Below are 10,103 nucleotides of genomic sequence, written 5' to 3' on the forward strand. Positions count from 1 at the left end.
GCAAATGGTGCCCCAAATGCAGGCAGCAAAGAAAAGCCATGCAAGGACAGAGCAAGAGGGTGGCCACGTGCAAGTGATGAAGACAGCTCTTACCAGGATCTGAACCAGCCAGTATGTTAATCTTGGACTTCTCAGTCTCCAGAACCAATAATGAATGCTGTTGTTCAAGCCACCCAGTCTGCAGTACTCTCTGTTTTTTATGGGAATTAGAAATAACTAAGAGAGAAAGATGTCACTTTCTTCTTTCCCCACCAGCAATAAATTGGAAGTGTGCCTTAATGAATACAGAATGCCTCCTTTCCCAAATAGCTCTGTCCTAGTCTTGAAGGATGGCTGGTGTATGTAAAATTTATAATGGTTTTATCTAATTTTGGAAGATAAATACATCAAATACCATATTTTAGGTGAAGTAACTTTCACATGGGGAAGAAAATTCACCTCCCACTGGAGAGCTATGATGTACACAACTGTCAACTGGAGAATATATTTTGTTGCACGATTTGAAACTCTTGGCAGGACTGAGCAAGAAAGCCACTCCCGACGACTTTTGTAAGAAACCTCCTTGAAGCTTGGAGGCTTAGTTCTCTGCTGACACACATTTCTGCAACCGATTCACATGTCTGAAAACAGATGTTATCATCAGTTATGGAAATTATAGTTTCCCCAAGGGAGCGGGCAGTGTACCAAGAGATGAAAATATAGATAGAGGATGAGTAAATTCTAAAATGTTCTAGTAATTTCTGCAGAAACAAGTTAGGTGGCCTCCAGCTCTACTCTGAGCAAAATGTTGCACAGTCCTTTGAACCCTCAATGGGTGGCTGGTGCCAGATAGTGGCAAAGATTCTGGGCTGGGAGCCAGGAAGTTCCAGTTCAAATCCACTAGTTCGATGACTATTCATTGAGGACCTAATACACATTATGGTAAAGTGGAAGGGAACAGAGACAAAACAAAACTAACAGGTCAAGTCCTGGCCCTGCCCTTGACCAGGGCCAGGTGACCTTGGGGGAGTTGGTCACTCTTCCTGTGCCTTAGTTTACCACGGTTGATGGGACAGACTAAGAACAGTATCTGCATATCTTCAGAGGCCCCATGTGTGTTTGCTGCCATCATCACTGCCACTTGAGCCAGGGTCCATCCCAGGTTCTGGCCTTGCCACCCCCTTTCCAACACTTCAGAGCTCTGTGTGACTTTCCATGAAACATTTAGTCTGCCAGTGCTTCAGTTTCCTCATTCGTAGATTGGAGAAGGCAGTGCAGATGAAGTGAAATAAACTATGCAAAATGCATGGTATAAAATGATTGTAAGGTTAATATTGGAAGGAAATCCAAAAAGAGAAGATGTACGTACACATAGAGCCAATTAACTTTGCTGTACAGCAGAGACTAACACAACATTGTAAAATAACTCTATTCCAATAAGCACTTCCCAGGTGGCACTAGGGAGTAAAGAATCCACCTGCCAATGCAGGATATGCAAGAGACGCAGCTTTGATCCCTGGGTTGGGAAGATCCCTTGGAGTAGGAAATGGCACCCAACTCTAGTATTCTTGCCTGGAAAGTTCCATGGACAGAAGAACCTGGCAGCCTACAATCCATGAGGTAGAAAAGAGTCAGACACGACTGAGCACAAATACTGCAATAAAAATTAATTAATAAAAATAAGGTTAATATTCTTTTTCCGTTCCTTTCCACCTCCCTCACTCTCCCATCACCACTGAATTATTCACCACAGACCAGGCTACAGACAGACCCTGATAATGTCCGTGGGTGAGGGAGGGCATTGTGATTCCTTTTGTGAGCTTTGTCTCTTTGATCATCTGTAGTCAGGGTCTTACACACATAGCACACAGTGGAAATAGAAACAATTGTCTAAATCAGGGGTCTGCAAACTTTTTCTGTAACGGGCCAGACAGTAAATATCTTCGGCTTTGTGGGACACGTGGTCTCTGTCACAACTATTCAACTTGTGGAATGTGTGAAAGCAGGCTTAGACAATCTGTAAACAAATGAACACAGTTGTGTTCTAATAAAACTTTATTTACAAAAACAGGCAGTGGGCCAGATTTGGCCTGTGAGCTGTACTTTGCTACCCCTGATCTAGACTCATCCATTCAACAGATACTCTGTTCCTCATACATGAAAGATACTGTCCCAGGTGCTGGGGATACTGCTGAAAATGAAATAATGTCCTTGCCCCAGCCATATCATCAAGGTATTTATTCTTGTCCATTTCTCACACTGAGGAGACCAAGTGAAGACACTTTTTCCAAAAAGGAATCATCATCTGTGTGAGAGGCTACTAGAAGTGTGAATGAACTGAGGACTGAGAAGTGACCACCAGATTCAACAAGGAAGAAACCATCGGGTGACGAGAGCGTGTCCCTGGAACAGTGGAGATGGAAGCCTGTTGAGTGAAATCCAAGGGGACAGAAGGCAAGGAAGTGAGGACAGGGCAGAAGTGGGCTGTAAACGGAAGCACGGGGTGGGGTGGAGGGCATCGGGGACTTGGGCGCAGGGAGGATTTTTTTTTTCTGGCTTGTGCTGGGTCTTCACTGCAGCATGTAGGCTTCTCATTGCGATGCCTGCTCTAGTCGCAGCACACGGGTTTAGTTGCTCTGGGGCATGTGGGATCTTAGTTTCCAGACCAGGGATCAAACCTACATCCCCTGCATTGGAAGGCAGACTCTCAACTACTGGACCACAGGGAAGTCACATGTTGTTTCAAGATGAGAACCTTTGGGCATGTTTGTACAGAGCAAGATGCAAAAGTCATGTGTGACTCTGTGACCCCATAAACTGTAGCCCGCCAGGCTCCTCTGTCCATGGGGATTCTCCAGACAAGAATACTTGAAGATGTTGCCATGCCCTCCTCCAGGGGATCTTCCCAACCTAGGGATCACACCCATGTCTCCTGGCATTGGCATGTGGATTCTTTACCATCTGAACCACCAGGAAAGCCCTGAGGGAGATAAAAACATTCAAGACAGCCATCTCAGAGGGTAGGAGAATGTGTGGATCAGTGACAAGGAACCAGCTTGCCAGGCAGCACTGAGGTCCCTCCAGAAGAGTGGCCAGCCAGCAGAACTATTGACCCTCGTGAGAAGAATCGTCCCACTAGGACCCTTGCCAGACCACTGGCCAGCCTACAGAGTGTACCCCTTCAGGTTGGATGTCTACTTCTGGTGCCATCAGTGATGGCCTTGGGGCAGGAATCGCAGGCTGCTCCCTCTGCTTGACTGTCCATGACTCTTCTGTGTTGAGTGGGGGTTATTTCCCAGAGGGATCTGTAGACATCAAGCCCTAGAAGTGGGTGAGAGTAGATAACAGTCTGGGGTTAGGTCTGGGAATATCCACTTGGCATCATGTGACTTTGATTTAGCCCATGACAATGAAATCCAGAAGTTGTACAATACTCAGAGTGTCCAAGACAACACTCAGATCCTGCTCTATTTTTTTCTTAATTCTTGCATATCTGAGGTGGGAGGCAACTCCAGTCTTGTACTACCACCTATTCTGTCCTTAATAGTCCTTAATATGCACAAGACATTGTGCTTATAACCATTAAAATATGTTCTTTCAAGTCATCCTTAAAACAATACTGTGGTCAGAAGTGCTACTGAGTCCATTTCACAGATGAAGTATCCAAAGTTGAGTATGCTCAAACGCACATGGCAGAACACATAACCAGGCCAGGCAGACCTCAAAGTCTGTGCTCTCAACCACAAGCATCAACTGAATATACCTCTCATTCAGTCAGATACGGGATTTGACTGCAAGTAGCAGAAACTCCCAAAATATCAACTTAAACAAATTAGGGTTATTTTTCTCCCCTCATGTAAAAAATAAAATTCAGTGGTAAATAGTGCAGGGCTGGTAGAAGCAGTACAACACCCTCTAAGTGTGACATTTCTCCTATCTTTCTGTATGCCTATCCTCAGTTTGTGAACTTGGCACTCATGATCTCCTCTTGGCTACAGGGTGGCAACTCCACTTCCAGCATTCCATCAGCATTCCAAGCAGAAGAAAGAGATGGACAGAGGACAAAAGGTGTATGTCAATTTATTCCCTCCCACTTCACCTTTCTTTCTGTCTTTTATAGAGTTTACCTGGAAGCCCCACCCCACAACATCTGCCTACATCACATTGGCTGCAACTGTCCCCAGCCCTCTCTGGCTAGTCCAACCCTAGCTAGTCCAACCTTAGCTGAGTCCAACCCTAAAGAAAGATGGTGCTCTGCTGCCACTTCCATTGTTTCTCCAGCAAACCCCCTTTGCCAGCATTGGTGAGGCACTATGAATTCTTTAAGATTAAAAAAAAGCCATGTAGTTATCACCAGAATGTTTCTATAAGTGTGCAGTGTGGTTATGTCACAGAGAAGCTCTTACTGATCATCTGTAGGAAATACTGAACTTCTTCAGAATGACTTACTGGCCCCCATGAGGAACAAGGTACCAAGAACAGCCCAACTGTCAAAATTCATCCACTGATTTCCCAAAGCATGCCCCAAGGGTCTGGATCTTCACAAAGGGGACAGGCACAACTCTTCCAGGCTCACTGCACCAAGGCTTTAAGAGCTAGAAGAATTTCCTTCTCTTTCTTCTTGGAAAGAAGACTCCTCCCCTTTGAAAAAGAGACTAAGGAATTTATGCTTGCAAGGAAACAAGATGCTCTTAAATCAGTTCCATGTGTATCTGGAGGGTTGACGCTAATGTGTTTAAGGCTTGATGATAACATCTTGCATTTGTGTGGTCCCTTTATTACAACTGATGAGCCAATGTTGATACATCATTATTAACTGAATTTCATAGTTTACACGAGGGCTCATTCTTTATCCGTACTTTCTATGTGTTTGGACAAATGTATAATGATACGTATTCACCATTGTAGTACCATACAAAGTAGTCTTTTCACTGCTCTAAAAATCCTCTTGTGAGCCACCTTTTTATCTCACACTTCCCCCGGCCCTTGAATGCCACTGACCTATTTACTATCTCCATAGTCTTCCCTTTTCCTCAATGTCACACTGTTGAAATCAAATAGAATGTAGCTTTTTCAGATTGGCTTCTTTCACTTAGTGATACGCATTTAGGGTTCCTCTATGTCTTGTCATGGTTTGATAGCTCCTTTCCTCTAACTGCAGAATACTATTCTATTGTCTGGATATACCACATTATTTATCCATTCACCTACTGAAGGACTTCTTGGTTGATTCCACTTTGGGGCAATTAATGAATAAAGCTGCTATAAACCTACCTGTGCAGGTTTTTTGTGTGGACATAAGTTTCTAATTCCTTGGAGTAAGTATTAAAAAGTGCTACTGCCAGATTGTATGCTAAGAGAATGTTCAGTTTTGTAAGAAACTGTCAAACTGACTTCGCAAGTGGCTGTACCATTTCACATTCCCATCAGCAGTCAATGAGTGTTCATTTTGCTCCAAATCCTCCCCAGCACTTGCTGTTGTCAGTGTCTTGAATTTTAACCCCTTCAGTATTTTTAAATTCATTCATTCAATAAACACTTAATGTGTACCTACTGAGTGTCATACATTAGATAGAGTCCTCTCTTCAGGTGCTCAGAGCTCAAAATACTTTTAGCTTTAAGGCTGAAAGTTTGGGAGAGTCCTGCATCTTTTTGATTAATGGTTTCAAAGCTTTATCTGGCATCTGAATCATTTAGAGGGCTTGTTAAAACATAGATTGTAATGGGCAGGGGTAGGAGGCAAGGCATACATCCAGGGTGTCTGATTCAGTAGGTCTGGGATAGGACCCAAGAATTTATATTTCTAACAAGTTCCTAGAGGTTGCTGATGCTATTGGTCCAGGAGCCACACCTTGAGATCACTAATCTAGATGCTTCTTGATTTAAAGAAAAACATCACGTGAGACAACCACAACCTCCATAGTAAACTCTATTTTAAGACTTTGGGGACACACCTGGTCCCAGCAAAAGTTCATGACATCTATGCTTCACCTGCCCCTAAAAGTTCTCAAGACTCTCTGAAGCACCTTAGTTTAAATACTGTTTTCCTTCCAGAACAGAAAACATTTGATAGGCTCATCATCACTGTCAGGGGAAGCAGCTCTGTGGTGGAAAACCCTAGCACGAAGATTCCTTCTGGAACATCAAGCATACATTGACATCGGAGGCTATGTTAATGCATCCTGATAAGCATAAATCACAGAGATGGAGGTGGGAGAAAGTGGCAACAGCCGTCTCGTCCCCCTGGTGCTAAGTTTTGTGCTGAGCCCCCATTCGCCAGGTGACCCCAAGACCTCCGTCACTGATGGTTCACATCTCAAAAACAGTGTCATCTGCAGGACAGACCTGACTGTGACCCCAGGAGTCAGACCATTCTGCAGCCACTTCTTGGGCTCTGCCTTTACAGCCTGTTTTAATCACAGCCTCGTCTGCATCTCTGTCCTAAGAATCAGTGTCACACTCAAGGTGATGCTGCCTCCAGAGGGAATCCAGTTTTCATTGTCATTCTGCTTGCCAGCATTTGTTGTTTGTGACTGTGCCAGACACTGTGCCAGGCACTCCACATGCCTTCTGCTGAATCTTCCCAAAGGCCTCCAAAGGTGGGTCCTATTGGCATCACCATCCCCACTGTGAAAACACAGGCTCCAGGCCACATAGCTAATAAGTGACAGAACCAGAATTTCAACTCAGCTCAGGCTGATATAACAGACCGTAATGTAGAAGGGCAGATATGAGCCAAGCTACTAAGATATGGACCTAGAAGATAGGAGGTAGAGTCTAGAATCAAGAACAGAGACTTCCGTGAAATGGATCTCCAACTGGAAATGGCCTTTTGCCTCCCGGTTGCTGTGGAGCTCTGTGCATACCCAGGGACAGCCCTTCTCTTGGGCCACGCAGAATAGAATTGTTTACACTTCATTTGTCTCTTCTGCTCTGGAGTCTTGTCCAAAGACGGCACTGGGAAAGGTATATCCTTAAGAAAGGGATGGATGGATGAAGAGTGGTCAAACAGCACATCTAGCCCTGAGGTCTTGGTTTCTAAAGCTGTTCTCCAATATAAGTCTCCAGGGCTCCTTAGAGAAGTGGCTGACTGTAGGACTGGAGCAGGAAATGTACAAGATGAGCCTAACGTGGGATGCAGTACCAGAAAGTAATATGAGCAAATAGGGTAGGGAGTCCCTGGAAAAAGAGAAATGGGAATGGATTTCTTGACAGAAGAGAAGCCATTTTTGCCTTAAGCCATTCTGTGATCTAAGCTTGACCACAGTGCTTGCCCTTGAACAGGTCTCAGTAGTTACTAATTGTAGAGGAACAAAAGAATATAGAAATAAAACTACTGGTTTCAGGCAAGAGAAGTAACCATAGCTTAGATAAAGTATCAGTTGTAAAGACTCTCCAGCTTCCCAAGTGGCTCAGTGGTAAAGAATCCGCCTGCCAATGCAGGAAACCGGGATTCAATCCCCATGTCAGGAAGATCCCATGGAGAAGGAAATGGCTACCCGCTGAAGTATTCTTGGAAGTCCCATGAACAGAGGAGCCTGGTGGGCTATAGTCCATGGGGTTGCAAAAACGGTCGGACTTGACTCAGCAACTAAATAACAACAAAAACTCCCAGTTCTGTTTCAATGCTAAATATTAGCCTGTAGGCTCAACCACCAGATCAGCTGGAACTTAAGGGATGATGGTGTTGGCCTTTTCTGACCCTCACGACTTCAATCCACTAAAGCTTGAACTCTGTCAACAACCCAAGCCTGTTCATGAATATGCATATACCCTTAGCTTAAATGGAGAAGGGAATGGCTACCCACTCCAGTATTCTTGCCTGGGGAATCCCATGGACAGAGAAGCCTGGAGCGCTACAGTCCATGGGGTTGCAAAGAGTCGGACTCCACTGGACTAACACTTAGCTTAAAACTTTCCCAGTTTTCTGTTCAGGGAGACACTGCTTTGGGAAAGATCTTCAGTGTTTTCCTTACTTACTGAAAGTAATAATAAATCCTTCTTTCTCCTGATCTTTGGCTTGGTTGTGTTTTTTGGCTGAACAACCACCGAGAGGCAAACTCAGTTTTGGGGTAACACGGGGGAGGAGGGGATCAGTACAGAAAAAGGAAAGCATTTAAAGTTCACAACATGAATATTTTCCCATGAAAGATTCATGTTATAGATGGATCGTTGCTCTAATAATTGCTGTATTTTCCTGACCATATTACTTCAGTATAGCTAAATAGTATAAGTCAGTACAACTATCCCAAGGCATACACCTTTCCTTGGAAAGAACCAGCATGGCTTAATATAGAGCCTCCATCCCAGATTCACAATCCCTGAGCAGAGGAGGATCTCTGAAAGTTGTGGTCCTTTTCTTAGAGGCCCTAGTTACGTTTTTAACTTCTATCAGAACCGCCACACTGCCCCAGGCAGCCACAACAGGTGGATGATGCCAAGTACCGTGGTTATTCTATGCGGTGGGTAAAGGTCTGCACTTGCTTTGTCTGTATTGATGATCATGGCATATCACACTCAAGCAAATAAACGATTCAGAAGGAAAGTTGCCCTACTGCGGTTGGCCGAGAGGCTGGGCCAGAGTTCCAACAATTCAGTGAATTCCATGTTTGACAGCAAGGAGTCAGTCCTGCCTTACTCCCAGCAGAGTGACGCGTCCATCCACTCCTCCTTCCCCTGTATTGATCACATGGAAATGAACCTCTGTCGATTGTGTTTTCCAGGCTTCCTGGCTGAAGGACAGCATTGGAAAGAGACTGAGGAGAAGGAGGAAGGGAGAACCCAGGGGGCCACCCTCTTTCTCTCTCTGCTTCATGGGCTGTCTCAGCAGCTGCTGCATCTCCAGCATGCCTCCAGCTCCCACCAGACACGCCCACCATGGGTGCTGAGTGACTCGGCTCCTGACTCTGCTAACACCCTCCTTCCTGAGTCCCCAGCCTAGGGGACTGGGGGCCTCCTGCTCTTGCTGATTTTTGGATTCCTTCACTTCCCGTTGCTTGGCTTCTCAGAACTTTCATCAGCTGTGTAACCAATTTCCTGTATTAAACATCCTCTATTTTAAATAGTTAGAGTGGGACTTCACTGGTTGTGCAGTGGTTAAGAACCTGCCTGCTAATGCAAGGGGACACGGGTTCGATCCTGGTCCGGGAGGATCCCATATGCCGCAGGCAGCTAAGCCTGTGTCCCACAACTACTGAGCCCATACCCTAGAGCCTGCTAAGCCTCAACTACTGAGCCCACATGCTGCGACTACTGAAGCGCGAGCACCCTAGACCGCGTGCTCTGCAACAAGAGCAGCCGCTGCAATGAAAAGGCTGTGCACCATAACTAGAGAGTAGCTACAGCTCGTAGCAACTAGAGAAATTCCACATGCAGCCACAAGGACCCAGCACAGCCATAAATAAATAAAACTTTTAATAAATAAATTTTTAAAAGACTCAGAGTAGATTCTGATTTCCTGATTAAACTTTGCAATGTCTAAGACCTGATATTTTTCATTTTAATCCAGATCAAGTAAAGGAAACACATACATTTTGAGATCACTTTTCATCAGCCCTGGACACTTCATATCATTTATTTCATAAGTGTTTATTTGAACGAGGTGGATCCCCATCACTGTGACGGAGTAATAAGAGGACCTGAGAGAAGGGTGCGGAGAAGGCAATGGCACCCCACTCCGGTACTTTTGCCTGGAAAATCCCATGGATGGAGGAGACTGATAGGCTGCAGTCCATGGGGTCACTAAGAGTCAGACACGACTGAGCAACTTCGCTTTCACTTTTCGCTTTCGTGCATTGGAGAAGGAAATGGCAACCCACTCCAGTGTTCTTGCCTGGAGAATCCCAGGGACAGGGGAGCCTGGTGGCTGCTGTCTATGGGGTCACACAGAGTCAGACACGACTGAAGTGACTTAGCATAGTATAGAATAGCATAGAGAAGGGTGCAGAGAAGCTTGGCTGGACTTTATAGAACCTCCTGGCCAAACAACTTCAGCAAAATCAATGTATCTCCTCTAAAACTAATAAATTTGTGGGCTATATACTTTCAAGGGCTTCTCTGGAGGCTCAGATGGTAAAGAATCCACCTGCGATGCAGGAGACCCAGGTTCAATCCCTGGGTCAGGA

The 10,103-nt window shown here is 45.1% G+C and overlaps 1 long non-coding RNA gene across 1 annotated transcript in view; it reads left to right on the forward strand.

Annotated features, from left to right (window-relative positions):
* The window catches only part of LOC139180924 (uncharacterized), a 29,082-nt gene extending 19,644 nt beyond the window's left edge, over positions 1-9,438 (forward strand). The window contains exons 2-3 of the long non-coding RNA XR_011565122.1: positions 3,978-4,047; positions 8,703-9,438. This is a non-coding gene — a long non-coding RNA (uncharacterized lncRNA). The remainder of the gene's footprint in view (positions 1-3,977; positions 4,048-8,702) is intronic.
* Positions 9,439-10,103: the final 665 nt, after the last annotated feature.

Source organism: Bos indicus, chromosome 1 (genome assembly GCF_029378745.1).
Source record: "Bos indicus isolate NIAB-ARS_2022 breed Sahiwal x Tharparkar chromosome 1, NIAB-ARS_B.indTharparkar_mat_pri_1.0, whole genome shotgun sequence".
NCBI classification, from domain to species: Eukaryota; Metazoa; Chordata; class Mammalia; order Artiodactyla; family Bovidae; genus Bos; species Bos indicus.